This window comes from Gossypium arboreum, chromosome 6 (assembly GCF_025698485.1).
Source record: "Gossypium arboreum isolate Shixiya-1 chromosome 6, ASM2569848v2, whole genome shotgun sequence".
In the NCBI taxonomy this organism is placed as follows: Eukaryota; Viridiplantae; Streptophyta; class Magnoliopsida; order Malvales; family Malvaceae; genus Gossypium; species Gossypium arboreum.
In genome coordinates, this window is record NC_069075.1 from 9,991,035 (window position 1) to 10,007,459 (window position 16,425).

The 16,425-nt window shown below is 36.7% G+C and overlaps 1 non-coding gene across 1 annotated transcript; it reads left to right on the top strand.

The window, feature by feature from the left end:
• The first annotated feature begins 15,141 nt into the window (after window positions 1-15,141).
• On the top strand, window positions 15,142-15,248 carry LOC128294631 (small nucleolar RNA R71). The gene has a single exon (XR_008284939.1). It is a non-coding gene; the product is annotated as a small nucleolar RNA R71 (small nucleolar RNA).
• Window positions 15,249-16,425: the final 1,177 nt, after the last annotated feature.

A 16,425-nucleotide genomic window follows, 5' to 3' on the forward strand; every position in this document is an offset into this window, starting at 1 on the left:
GGTTACTCTCAAGAAGCGCTTATTTAAATTCTAAGCTCGACTTACCTAGTATTCACATAGTCACGATGGTTCATGAAGTCGAAACTTCTCTTTCTTGCTGCCAAATCTACTAATAAAATAAGGTTTGAATTAAGTAATATTTACCTTAAAATTGCTGAATTCAGAATGTGTTACCTCGATTGTACTGTATGAAAAGATATTGAGTACCGTAAAAGGGATTTCTCCGTTCACATTAAGCTTAAAAGTGGTGATTTGAGGGTCCGTTTCATCTCACAGTACCTGGTCCCCAACCTTGAAGTGGTTCATTCCATCCTTAAGCTCGTCATGGAGTTGCTTTAGTTTTTCATCGTGTATTCTTCGTTTCTCCTTGACATGTGACTGTCATTCATCTAGTTCATTGCTTTGTAGCCTTCGTTCTTCATGAGTTGTTCTAGTTTTGTCACATAAGGTAGACCGTGGCTCTATATCACTTTTTCGCGGAGTTTCCTGCAAAGAATGTTGAGCCACTAGGTTGTTCATATTAACAAAACTCATATAATCATCTCAATCACTAGATGTCTTAATAGAATCACGAGCTTGGAGTTTTATTGTTTCATCGCCTATATGAAGTATCAATTCTCCTGTACTAACATCAATGATAGTTCTGGTAGTCGCTTAAAAGGGCCGGCCTAAAATTAAAGGTACATCACTATAACGCCCCGTACCCGAGACCGTCACCGGAGTCGAACACGAGGTGTTAACAGACTTAATGCATTACTTAAACAGTTCAAACAATTTATTTTTAAAATTTTCAGTCAAGCTAACAATCTGCGTCATAGTCGCTTAAAAATTTATATCTCGAGTTACGAAACTCAAAATGCAATTCTGTAAATTTTTCCTGAAACTAGACTCATATATCTACTTACTAATTTTTTTCTAGAATTTTTGGTCCAGCCAATTAGTACAGTTTATTAGTTAAAGTATCCCCTGTTTTAGGGTTCGACTGCTCTGACCTCTGTGTATTACGAATTAGATATCTCCCTGTACAGAGTTTCAATGACTATGCCGTTTATTTCTAATAAAACTAGACTCAATAAGTAATCTTTACATATAAATCATGACTTCTAATTATCTTCGAAAAATATATGGTGAATTTCCAAAGTCAGAAAAGGGGATCCAGAAATCGCTCTGGCCCTGTTTCACAAAAATTTAAACATCTCATAAAATATAACTCATATACCTGTTTTGTTCCATCCATATGAAAATAGACTCATAATTCTTCAATTCCATATTTTATTCACCATCTAATTGTATCTCTACTATTTTTAATGATTTTTCAAACTCACGTTATCGCTTTATTCGAATCTATTTTATGGTAAATTTTACCTATTTCATGTTTTCCATGGATTAGCTAGTAATTTAGCATACATAACACCAAATATGATCATGATTAGCCATTCCAATGGCTAATCATTACCAAGCATTTCCATACCACTCAATAACCATATCATAAGACCATATACACAAAATGATTATAATGCTACTCAAAATATGCAAGCCATTATGCCAAGATGGTATACTGGATATAGTGTGAGCATGCCTCCAATCGTCCCGATTTCCGAGCTAGCTTGTCAACACTACAAGGAATGAAAAGGAGGAAGTAAGCATAAATGCTTAGTAAGCTCACATGCAAATAGTAAGTAACACAACTATATAAGCAAACATAAAACATCATTTGCATAATCATCAAGAGACATTCATATCACATTTTCATTTATCATCTTACCATATTGTTGTTATATCGAGTTTTCAACCCGAGGGTTAAGTACATACCTATTCAAAGTATTCATTTCACAACACTTACCAATACGTCCCTTTCATCTCGAGTATTCCTCCATTTGAGTAGAATTTTACCCGTTGAACACATCAGAATATAATTCGGATACATGGAAAGTTTGCACATAAGTGCCACATATGTAGCCAAGCTACCATGTAACCCGCCCATAAGTGAACTCGGACTCAACTCAACGAGCTCGGGCGTTCGCATCCATAAGTGAACTCGGACTCAACTCAACGAGCTCGGATACCTAGTTACATCTCTCGAACTCGGACTCAACTCAACGAGTTTGGACATTCGCATCCATAAGTGAACTCGGACTCAACTCAACGAGTTCGGATGCTCAACCATCCTAGTGACAAGTCACTTGTATCCTAATCTATTCCTAAGGTTCAAGCGGGATTTTCCTCGAACACATCTCCTTGCCATCTTAGTAAAATACCAAACCAATACTCGGTAGTACTTTATATTTAACAATTAATACACATAATTTGCATTTTATTCAAAATAACCACAAAGCATAATATTTCATGATAAAATCAGCATCATATCATATAAACAACATTAAATTGCTTAAAATGACAATTATGTTACTACATTTACACATGAACTTACCTCGTATGCGAAAATGGCTACTTTTACCATTTCGTCCACAACTTGGTATTTTCCCCATTTTAGCCCGAATTTTAGTTTTCCTTGCTCTATCATTTAAAATATAGTCTAATTAGGACTCACATTATTCAAATTGACCTAAAATCATATTTTGGCAAAATTACGATTTGCCCTAAACTTTTGCATATTTACACTTTTGCCCCAAAGCTCGTAAATTAAACTTCAGCCTATTTTCTTATGTTTTATGACATGCTGATCATTTTTCCCTTCTATGGCAACATCAAATTCTCACTCTAACATGTACTTATGACTATTAGGTATTTTTACCGATTAAGCCATTTTTCTAGTTTTCGCTTAAAACCGAGTAGCACAAGTTGTCTAACATAATTTAAAACCTCATATTCTATCATAAAACACCAAAATACAAAAATTTCACCTATGGGTATTTTTCCAAATATGAACCCTAGGTTGAATTATTGCTAGCATAAGCTTAATCGAGCTACCGGGGCTCCAAAAACGTAAAAATCATTAAAAACGAGGCTAGAACGGACTTACAATCGAGCTTGGAAGCTTGAAAAACCCTAGCCATGGTTTCTCCTTGCTATATTCGGCCATGGGGTTGAAGATGAGCAAAATTGGCTTTTAATTTTGTATTTTAATTCATTTTACCCCTAAATGACCAAAATGCCCTTACTACTAAACATTCCAAAAATTCCATCCATGTCCAATTTTTGTCCATAGACTTATAAATTGGTAAAATTGCTATTTAAGACCTCCTAATTAATATTTCAAAACAATTTCATACTAGAAACTTCTAGAATGCAAGTTTTACAAATTATTCGATTTAGTCCCTATTTTCAATTTAAGCACTTTATGCATAAAATTTCTTCACGAAATTTTCACACAATCATGCAATCATATCATAGACCTCAAAATAATCATAAAATAATTATTTCTATCTCGGATTTTGTGGTCACGAAACCACTATTCCGACTAGGCCCAAAATCAGGATCTTACAACTCTCCCCCCCTTTAGGGATTTTCGCCCTCGAAAATCTTACCAGAAAAGTGGTCTTCACTTTTAATCTCATATTCGGTGCCGAAGAACTTTCACTTAGGCTGTACCTCCAATACATCTCTTTAATTTCTCATATGATCTGAAAGCTTACAGTCTCAACTCTCAACTGTTCTTAAATTTTCAACCCTTCTCAGTTTCCCATGATATCATGACATAAAACCCAGATCTCAACTTGATTTAATGGAGACCGGAATTCCAAGAAATCCAACAATCAAAGAGACCTGAAATTCCATGAATCTGATGAGTAGGAATTCATTCAATACCGATATGATTTATAGATTTCGCCAAACATTTAACAATAGGATACATCACATTTTCCTCCTTCCGCCATGGAAATAATTCTGATATGGCCTCAAGAATAATCCTTCTCATTTCCATCCCAATATCAACACTGGCAAGGATAATTTTGATAGATCCCAATGTTCGGCTTTAACCCCTTTAACAACTCTGATTTTATGTATCATCGAATGCTCTAAACTATCACATTACCTCTCTATTTTGAAACACATCACAATTCATACAACGGTACATTACTGAAAGTCAGGAAGTCTTTACTCAATGTAGACTAGTCTAGTTCAGACGCTTCAGTTACCAATATTCTCATCTATCCGAACTCTGTCAACATGTAATAAACTTTTCAGCTTTCACAAGATGAAAACCTTATCATTCGTAGTGACTTTAACTAATATCCAACTCTTTCTAATAAATATACACTTCTCATTCAGACTATTTACTCTTTTATCTGTACAAAATGAAATTCTATTATCAGACTTGAAAAAAATAATCCTGACATAATTGTCACATGAAATCTTTCAAATAAATAATTCACCATACCGACTGAAACTCGCTTTTATCACCTATGACTTTCTTGATGTCAAATCCTTACGTAAATCGAAAAATCCCAATACTAAAATCACCACATTACCAAGATCAAATTAGAAGTATAGTCATATTTGACATGATTATCACGAGTGAAGAACGACTTGAACACGAGTCATAATTGACAAATTATGGAACAAAGATAACAAGGAAACCGAATAAAGAAATCCAAGATAGAGAAATCCAGAATAAAGAAACCCAAGATACGATACTATACCGGAGAATCGAAAACCAAACTCATAGAGAAAATACAGAAGAACCCGATAATTCTTCAAAGAAAGAAAGTCCAGAAGAAAACATCATTTAATCCCACTGAAATCAAATATAACAAGATCAATATAGCTTCCTATACATATATATCAGATGAAGCATCAAGTAGAAGAAACAGAATCATGATATCATATGTATTCTCTCATCAATTCTTATCAGACGAAATGAAATAGAATACCCGATGAAATAGAGCAATATAAATTATAAACCAGTCAGACTACCAATGCTTTCATCCAACACCAGGATTAAAAGACATTCCCATATAACAAGAATTTCTTGAAGATCAATAGCCATAGAAATATTTTTGAGAACGGGTAAACACATAGAACATCTCAAAAGAGATCGCTAAATCTGTCCGATCATAAGCTGTCACACTCAGATAGTTCACATTTCAATTATCATTTCCCCAACTAGTTCTGCCGTCACAAATTTCATATTAAACCATTCACTAAAGAAGGCCGATTCGAATAAATTTGATTTACACTTTTCTCGACCTTGCAATCGAGTAATTCGGTTTACCAAGGAGAATTCCTTTTCTAATCGGGACGATGCATAACTCCAATAATCTTTACGTCAATCCGATACTTTTATGGCTCGACTTTACTTATCAGCTCATTTTCAATCTCTCGATCATACTTATAATTATTCTATCTTTGAACTCTTTGGGTTCTCAACCAAAAACTTATTCAATACAAATCTCATGAAATTCCATTATAAGTACCACTTTGGTAAGGGGGAGGGGTTGTAGGACCTCTGACTCGACTTTCTTATACATACACATATGACACAACTCCCATCATCATAGCAACATCATCAAAATCATGTCATTCATTCATGTTGGCTTACACCAATTTTCCTATTGTCCCATTTAGACAATATACTTATGCATACATTCTATGTTTTCTAGATAGCTTTACTTATCCATTCATTTAATTAAATTAATTCATGCTCATGACATCATATAAGGCCAAACAAACATAGATATTTGTATCACAATCACAACTTTCATTTTGTGCATCATCATGTACATATCATTACAATCATATAATTCAGTCCAACAATTTAACATAGATAAGTTCATTTCATTATAATCCTTTATCTCATAAAAAATTGTATATCATTAACATTTATCAACATTCAACGTCCAATCAAGACAAGGACATTTTCATTCGTATCATGATATTATGACCTTTATTCATACCTCTAATACTTTCTATTTATTCCGTTCATCTTATCAAGTAAGCCACATACACTACATCGTATGAGCATTAAGCAAATATGGATATTTATCACAACATGAACTTTCATCTCACATATTATCACATATGTATCATAAACTTTTATTCATACTTTTCTGAACCGAGACTTATCATAATCATAACTTTACTCAAATACCTTCACATAACATTGAACATGGTCAGTGCAGCTCGGTTGGAGAGTACCCTGTCTAAATAAGACGGTACTCATACGCGTCGGAAGACATCACACTATCACAGATCAGTGGCATGTATAGCTAAACTTTTACACATGCTAGGTTAGTCCGAGAACCGACTAAACCTGCTCTAATACCACCAAATGTAACGTCCCGTACTCGAGACCGTAGCCGGAGTCGAACACGAGATGTTAACAGACTTAATTCATTACTTAAACAGCTCAAACAATTTATTTTTAAAATTTTCAGTCAAGCTAACAATCTACGTCATATTCTCTTAAAAATTCATGTCTCGAGTTACAAAACTCAAAATCCAATTATGTAAATTTTTCCTGAAACTAGACTCATATATCTACTTACTAATTTTTTTCTAGAATTTTTGGTCGAGCCAATTAGTACAGTTTATTAGTTAAAGTATCCCTGTTTGTGGTTTGACCGCTCGACCTCGTGTATTACGAATTAGATATCTCCTGTACAGAGTTTCAATGACTATGTCGTTTATTTATAATAAAACTAGACTCAATAAGGAATCTTTACATATAAATCATGACTTTTAATTATCTTGAAATATTTATGGTGAATTTCCAAAGTCGAACAGGGATCCAGAAATCGCTCTGCCCGATTTCACAAAAATTTAAACATCTCATAAAATATAACTCATATACCTGTTTTGTTCCATCCATATGAAAATAGACTCATAATTCTTCAATTCCATATTTTATTCACCATCTAATTGTATCTATACTATTTTTAATGATTTTTCAAACTCACGTCATCTGCTGTTGCGAATCTATTTTATGGTAAATTTTACCTATTTCATGTTTTCCATGGATTAGCTAGTAATTTAGCATACATAACACCAAATATGATCATGATTAGCCATTCCAATGGCTAATCATTACCAACCATTCCATACCACTCAATAACCATATCATAAGACCATATACACAAAATGATTATAATGCTACTCAAAATATGCAAGCCATTATGCCAAGATGGTATACTGGATATAGTGTGAGCATGCCTCCAACCGTTCCCGATTTCCGAAATGGCTTGTCAACACTACAAGGAATGAAAAGGAGGAAGTAAGCATAAATGCTTAGTAAGCTCACATGCAAATAGCAAGTAACACAACTATATAAGCAAACATAAAACATCATTTGCATAATCATCACCGAGACATTCATATCACATTTTCATTTATCATCTTACCATATTGTTGTTATATCGAGTTTTCAACCCGAGGGTTAAGTACATACCTGTTCAAAGTATTCATTTCACAACACTTACCAATACGTCCCTTTCATCTCGAGTATTCCTCTATTTGAGTAGAATTTTACCCGTTGAACAGAACGGAATATAATTCGGATACATGGAAAGTTTGCACATAAGTGCCACATATGTAGCCAAGCTACCATGTAACCCGCCCATAAGTGAACTCGGACTCAACTCAACGAGCTTGGGCGTTCGCATCCATAAGTGAACTCGGACTCAACTCAACGAGCTCGGATGCCTAGTTACATCTCTTGAACTCGGACTCAACTCAACGAGTTCGGATGCTCAACCATCCTAGTGACAAGTCACTTGTATCCTAATCTATTCCTAAGGTTCAAACGGGATTTTCCTCGAACACATCTCCTTGCCATCTTCCGTAAAATACCGAAACCAATACTCGGTAGTACTTTATATTTAACAATTAATACACATAATTTGCATTTTATTCGAAAATAACCACAAAGCATAATATTTCATGATAAAAATCAGCATCATATCATATAAACAACATTAAATTGCTTAAAATGACAATTATGTTACTACATTTACACATGAACTTACCTCGTATGCGAAAATGGCTACTTTTACCATTTCGTCCATAACTTGGTATTTTCCCCATTTTAGCCCGAATTTTAGTTTTCCTTGCTCTATCATTTAAAATATAGTCTAATTAGGACTCACATTATTCAAATTGACCCAAAATCATATTTTACCAAAATTACAGTTTTGCCCCTAAACTTTTGCATATTTACACTTTTGCCCCAAAGCTCGTAAATTAAACTTCAGCCTATTTTCTTATGTTTTATGACATGCTGATCATTTTTCCCTTCTATGGCAACATCAAATTCTCACTCTAACATGTACTTATGACTATTAGGTATTTTTACCGATTAAGCCCTTTTTCTAGTTTTCGCTTAAAACCGAGTAGCACAAGTTGTCTAACATAATTTAAAACCTCATATTCTATCATAAAACACCAAAATACACAAATTTCACCTATGGGTATTTTTCCAAATATGAACCCTAGGTTGAATTATTGTTAGCATAAGCTTAATCGAGCTACCGGGACTCCAAAAACGTAAAAATCATTAAAAACGAGGCTAGAACGGACTTACAATCGAGCTTGGAAGCTTGAAAAACCCTAGCCATGGTTTCTCCTTGCTATATTCGGCCATGGGGTTGAAGATGAGCAAAATTGGCTTTTAATTTTGTATTTTAATTCATTTTACCCCTAAATGACCAAAATGCCCTTACTACTAAACATTCCAAAAATTCCATCCATGTCCAATTTTTGTCCATAGACTTATAAATTGGTAAAATTGCTATTTAAGACCTCCTAATTAATATTTCAAAACAATTTCATACTAGAAACTTCTAGAATGCAAGTTTTACAAATTATTCGATTTAGTCCCTAATTTCAATTTAAGCACTTTATGCATAAAATTTCTTCACGAAATTTTCACACAATCATGCAATCATATCATAGACCTCAAAATAATCATAAAATAATTATTTCTATCTCGGATTTTGTGGTCATGAAACCACTATTCCGACTAGGTCCAAAATCAGGATATTACAATCACTATCCTCATCCATGTCTAAGACAACAAAATCAACTAGGAATATGAATTTATCAATTTTAACGAGAAAGTCTTCAATAATACCTTAGGAAATTTAATGGTTCTATTTGCCAATTAAATACTCATCCTAGTTTGTTTGGGTTTCCCAAGACCTAGTTGTTTCAACATTTTATAAAGTATAACATTAATACTAGCCCCTAAATCAGCCAATGCATTATTAACACTTAAACTACCAATTAAGCAAGGAATAATAAAACTCCCTATATCTTTCAATTTGTTGGGTAGTTTATTCTGTAAGATAGCTGAGCAATGTAACACCCCGAACCCGAGCCCGTTGCCTGTGTCGGACACGAGGGGTTAACAAGCCAAACCCACTTATAGCACCGACCAATTTGACATTTCAGCAAGTTGGAAAATCTGCGTCCTTAATAAGCCTTAAAAGGCATATCTCGAGTTATAAAACTCGGAAACTGATTCCATAAATTTTCCCTGAATTTAGACTCATATATACATCCCTATTTAATAATTTCTCATACATTTGGTAAAATTAGAGAATGAAACTTCCACATATTCATGCACACACATAGTAAGCATAAAATATAACAATTAATTATTTTTATGCCTCGGTTTTGTGGTCCCGAAACCACATTCCAACTAGGATCATTTTAGGGCTGTCACAACTCTCCCCCACTTAAGAAATTTTCGTCCCCGAAAATCTTACCGGTAAATAGGGTTGGGTATCGCTCTTTCATAGAGTCCTCGGTTTCCCAAGTAGCTTCTTCTATCCCGTGTTTGAGCCATAACACTTTCACTAGCGGAACCCGCTTGTTTCGTAACTCTTTCACTTCACGTGCTAGGATACGAATCGGTTCTTCCTCATAACTCATATTGGCTTGAATTTCAACCTCGATGGACTAATCACGTGTAACGGATCGATCTATATCGTCAAGCATCGAAGCGTGAAAGACGTCGTGAATCTTTTCGAGTTCGGGGCAAAATCAATCGATCATAATCGGGCCAACTCGTTCGGAGATTTCAGTCGCCTAATGAACCTCGGACTCAATTTGCCTTTACGGCCAAATCGAGTATCTTTTTCCAAGACGAAACCTTAAGAAACACTTTATCTCCCACGATACTCGATGTCTTTTCGTTTCAGATCCGCATCACGACTTCGACGATCGGAGGCTATCTTCGACTTTCACTTTTCATCAAAGCATCTTTAATCAAATCCACCGAAAATTTTGCTTTCACCGAGCTCGGTCCAAAACAATGGTGTACGGCATTTATGCCCGTACAAGGCCTCGTAAGGTGCCATCTTAATACTTGATTGAAAACTATTCAGTAATCGAATTCAATCAAAGGCAAATACCATTCCCATGAACCAATCGAACTCGAGGATGCAACATCTCAACATATCCTCAAGTATTTGAATTATCCGCCGGATTGACCATCGGTTTGGGGGTGAAAGGCGGTCTTTGAAATGCAACTTGGTACCCAAAGCTTCTTGCAACTTCTTCCAAAATCGCGAGGTAAATCTCGGATCTCTATTCGACACGATGGAAATAAGTACCCGTGTAATCTCACAATCGAGAAGCGTACAATTCGCTTGTTTGTCTATTGAAAAATCCGTGCGACGGGGACAAAGTGAGCCGACTTAGTCAATCTATCTACCACGACCCAAATCGTATCCTTTTTACTCACGACAACGGCGATCGGATACAAAGTCCATTGTGACTCGATCTCATTTCCACTCGGGTATCGTGATCGGTGAAGTAATCTGAAGGCACTTGATGTTCCGCTTTCACTTGTTGACATTTTAAACATCTCAAACAAAGTCGGAGATGTCTTGTTTCATACCATGCCACCAAAATCGACGTTTCAAGTCGTTGTACATCTTCGTACTCCCGGGTGGATTGCCATTCGGCTACAATGGGATTCGTTCGAATTATCGAAATAAGTTCAATTCTTTGGAACACACGAAGACTTCGAACCTCAAACAATCGTCATCATCGATTTGGAACTCCGATTCCTTATTCGGAACACACTCAGCCAACGCCTTTGTCGCAGATTTAAGTCTCTTTGAGTCATCAAATATTTGAGACTTTTGTGACCGAATACACTTGGCACTTCTCACCAAATAAGTAATGTTGCCATATCTTTAAAGCGAATCGATGGCGACCAATTCGAGATCATGGGTCGGATAATTTTTCTCATGTGGCTTTAATTGTCTCGACGCATAAGCCACAACTCGCCCTCTTGCATCAATCGCAACCCAACCCAAGTAGGGATGCGTCACTATAAATGACAAACTCTTTGCACGATTCGTGTTGCACTAGAATTGGAGCTTGATCAAATAAGTTTTCGAGTTGATCGAAGCTTTTCGACATTTCTCCGTCCATTCAACTTAACATCCTTTTAGAGTAGCCGTCATTGGTGTGGCTATCGTCGAGAAACCTTTTACATATCGTCGGTAATAACCGCAAGTCCCAAAAAGCCCGAACCTCGATAATATTTCTGGAGGCTTCCTTCATTGATCGAGCAATTCATCGATACGTGGTAACGGATATTTGTTCTTTATTGTCACTTTATTAAAGCGGCGATAGTCGATGCACGACCTCATGGTTCCGTCCTTCTTTTCACAAACAACACCGACGCACCCCAAGGTGAAAAACTTCGAGACGAGCAAAACCTCTATCCACCAATTCTTGCAACTGAGCTTTCAACTCCTTTAATTCTGTTGGTGCCATACGATGCGGAGCTATCGAAGTTGGAGTGGTACCAGGTACCAATTCGATGCCAACTCTATTTCCCGTACAGGTGGTAAACCCGACAATTCTTCAGGGAAAACATCCGGGTATTCACAAACCAGTGGCACAGATTCGGGTTTCTTTTCTGACTCCTTGTCATCGAGCACATACGCAAAGTATGCTTCGCACCCCTTTCTTACATATTTTTGGGCCAACATTGCTGATATTACAGCTGGCAACCCCTTTAAGTCCGTAGACTCAACCCGAATTATCTCGTTATTCGCACCTCGGATCAATAGTCTTGCTTTTGCAATTTACAACCGCATCGTGTATGGTCAACCAATCCAAACCAAGAATAACGTCGAATTAAATCGAACGGCAAAAGCATCAAGTCCGCCGGAAAACAAGAACCTCGGAATACTAGGGACTTTTCTTACACACTTTGTTGACAAGCACGTAATGACCCAAGGGTTTGACACCGAATTACGAACTCGATGAGACTCAATAGGCAAAGTCTTCTTTGGATGTTAAGGTTTCGCATATATAAGAGTGAGTAGAACCGGGGTCAATCAAAGCAATCACATTAGTATCAAAGAGAGTGAAAGTCTTGGTAATAACATCGGTGAGGCAAGATCCTCACGTCTTGCGTATGGCATAAGTCCTAGCAGAGCACGAGCCTCGGATCGATGGTGGCATCTCTAGATCCTCTCGACCGCCACTAGCATTGCCGTATTTCTAAACGGCCTACCTCGAATTGTGGTAGCGCCGGGTTCCCACTTTGATTTACGTTTTGTTCGGATAAGCTCGGGCAATCTTTAATGAAATGATCGGTGATCCGCACTTATAACAGGAGCATTCACGGAATCTACAACTTCCGAATGCCATTTTCCACAATATTAGCACTGTTCGTCTCGACGATCATTGCCAACACTGGCAATCAAGTGACTCAGCGTGCCCATAGGGGTCGATCGCGGTCTCGTCTAGAAAAGCCCGAAGTGTCTCTAGACGGCCTAAGCCATCTCTAAATTTCTTTGATGAGTGTGGGAAGGGCTTCCCAAGACCTCTTCTGAAACTCCTTGCTCTCACTTCACTTTTCTTTTCTCCATCTTGAGCTCCTCGGCTTTGCACGCTTCGCTCGACAAGAGCCACAAACTCTCGGATTTCCAAAATGCCAACATCTGACTTTATATCATTATTCATCCATCTTGAGCGTTTACACATCACACTTCGAAGAAATGCATTCAGCGCTGCTGGCTAAGCCTCACAAATTTTCGTTCGTGATCTGTAGCCGACATGGAACCTTGTTTAAGTTCAAGAAATTCCTTCCATTTTGATCCATAAATCTCGGTGATATACTTCTTTGAACTCGGTTAGAAAGAACTCCCAAGTTACTTGCTCTCTAGGCACTGAAGTCGAGTACTCCACCAAGAGGCGGAATCGCGTAGCAAGGAGATAGTACACTTTAAGCATTCATCGGTGTACAAGATAGCTCATCGAGCACCGGATAGTGTTGTCCAACCAAAATTCAGCTTGCTCGGTATCGCCGCCATCCGTAACTTTAAATTGAGAGCCCCATGATTTCAAATTCATCGATCGAGGCTTACTTGGCCTTACTTGGTGATTCTGGGAGGTATTATAGGTCTGGGGTTGCATTAGTCGGGAATGGAGGTTGTGGAACAGTAGTGTTAGTTCGAATGTATTGGTTGAACCAATCATTCATCACGCTATAAAAGGCTTGCTTAGCCTCATCATTCGGATTGCTAGCAATAGGTTGAGAGTCCGTGTATTGTCCCTTGTAAAGGGAGTAGGCGCCACACTCTCCACATCATCAACTATTGCTCGGTTGGGATCGGGATCCATTACAAATAATTAAACACAAATTCAAAATATCGTAAATCACCACACTATCAATTTATCACTATATGGCATGTATAGCTAGACCCAAACGTATCACGGTAGTCCTAGAATCGACTAAACCGTGCTCGATACCAATAAAATTGTAACACCCGAACCCGAGCCGTTGTTTGGTTATGGGACACGAGGGGTTAACAAGCCAAACCCACTTATAGCACCGACCAATTTGACATTTCGTGCAAGTGGAAAAGCTGCGTCCTTAATAGCTTTAAAAGGCATATCTCGAGTTACAAAACTCGGAAACTGATTCCGTAAATTTTCCCTGAATTTAGACTCATATATACATCCCTATTTAATAATTTCTCATAGATTTGGTAAAATTAGAGAATGAAACTTCCACATATTCATGCACACACATAGTAAGCATAAAATATAACAATTAATTATTTTTATGCCTCGGTTTTGTGGTCCCGAAACCACATTCCGACTAGGGTCGTTTTAGGGCTGTCACAAGCAAACTGCATTTAGCTCTACGTACGAGGAATCATCTAACTTCTGCTTGTTTGCTAAAAGCTCCTTTAAAAATTTTACAAAATTTGGCATCTGGGAAAAAGCTTCAATAAACGGTATGTTAATATGCAATTTTTTAAAAGTTTAAGAAATTTGCCAAATTGTTCGTTTGTATTGTCTTTCTATGTCGCATTTGGGTATGGCACACGAGGTCTATACTCCTTACTTATCAGTTTTTGTTCGTTGTGGCTTACCTCAACCTTACCTTGACTTACCACATTTTTTTGCCTTAGTTCTGGTTCTGGTTCTGGTTCTGGTTCTGGTTCAACTAACCCTTCTTCGTCTCGAACCGTAATTGCATGAAGTTACTCTCTTGGGTTAGTTTCGTGTTGCTAGGTAAGCTACCTTGTGGTCTTTCTGAAATCAGCTTATCAAGCTGACCTATTTGGTTCTCCAGTTCTTGAATTGACGCTTGTTGATTTTTAAGTGCAGTTTCAATGTTTTGGAAACGGGTTTCTGACACTGAAATAAACTTCGTCAGTATCTCCTTAAGGTTTAGCTTTTTCTCTTACTGGTATGGTTGTTGTTGGAAGCCTGGAGGGGTTGTGGTCTCTGATTTCCTTGACCATCCCACGAGAAATTGAGATGGTTCCTCCTACCTGCATTATAAGTGTTACTATAAGGATTATTCTGAGGTCTAGAATTGTTACTCATATGTTGACTTGTTCGTTCTCTGTGCTAGGGTTTTAGGATAGATATTCTGGATTGTTCATCCCTCCTCCATTTGTATCGCACTGCATCACCGGATGTACCTACGTAGAACCATATAAACCATCAATCCTTTTACTTAAAAGTTCCACCTGATTTGACAACATGGTGACCGCATCTACATTAAAAACATCGGCTGCTTTCATCGATTTTGTTCTCATGACTTGCCACTAATAATTATTCAGTAACATCTCCTCTATATACCCATAAGCCACTTTAGATGTTTTGTTATTCAAAGTCCCACCGGCGGCTGCATCGATCAATTGCCTAGTTGAGGGTTTCAAACTATTGTAAAAATTTTAAACTTGTGGCCATAGAGGTAACCCATAGTGAGGGCACCTTTTCAATAAGTCATTATACCTCTCCCATGCATCATAAAGGGTCTTTAAATCCATTTGCACAAAGGAAGAGATATCATTCCTCAGCTTGGCTGCCTTAGCCAGTGGAAAGTACTTTAATAAGTATTTTTTTGTCATTTGCTCCTATGTAGTGATAGAACCTTGTGGTAAGAAGTTCAACCACTGTTAACTTTATTTCTTAATGAGAATGGAAATAACCGAAGGTGAATGGCATTATCAGAAAAACCATTAATCTTAAAAGTGTCATAGAATTCTAGGAAATTAGCCAAATGAATATTTGGGTCTTCGTCCTATAAGCCATCAAACTGAACAAACTGTTGAATCATTTGAATAGTGTTAGGTTTCAGTTCAAAATTATTGGCAGCAATAGCAGGTCTAACAATACTTGATTCAGCCCCAGTTAAACTGGGCTTGGCATAATCGTACATAGTACGAGGAGCAGGATTCTGATTTACAGGATTTGCAGCAACCACAGGAGGTAGCTGATTATTATGATTATCAGCCATCTCCTTAGTAATAGTTATAACGTCCTCTTACTCTTCCACTATATTCTATCGAATCTGCCTCACTTCTCTACAGTTTCTACGAGCTGTGCTTTCAATTTCACTGTCAAATACTGGAAGACCTGGTGGGTTTCTTCTAGTTATAAACTAAAGGAACCTGCCAGAAATAAATAAAAGAAAAATTAGTAAACAAAAATTAAGTTAAAAACAACAATAAAATGCAATAAAAATAAAAATGGCTAAAGTAATAAAAATTAAGTGTTCCTAATATTTTAGTTCCCGGTAACGGCGCCAAAAATTTGATGATGATTCACTTAACTAACTAAAATCATGACAAAGGCAAGCGCACCTATTGAATAATAGTATAGCTATGGTGAGTCGGGAATATCGTATCCACGAGAATTAAAAGTACTAGTACTTACTATCTTTCTATTATCTAGCTGATAAATTGAAGAAGTTTGTTTTTAATCTAAAATTATCTAAACTAATTATTAAGAACTCGACAGAGAATAAAGTAAAAAAATAATAGAATAAACCAATGACAGATACAATACCCAGGAAAGAATCCACCTAAACTTCATTTATTATTCTGAATCTGAATTAAACGATTTATTCACTTGCCTTGATCCGTAGAAATCCCTAAATTATATTAATATATATTTCGAGAGTAAAAATAACTGACTCTAGGTTGATTAATTGAAATCTCTTTCTAATTAAAACCCCTATTGTCGTATTAACTCGAT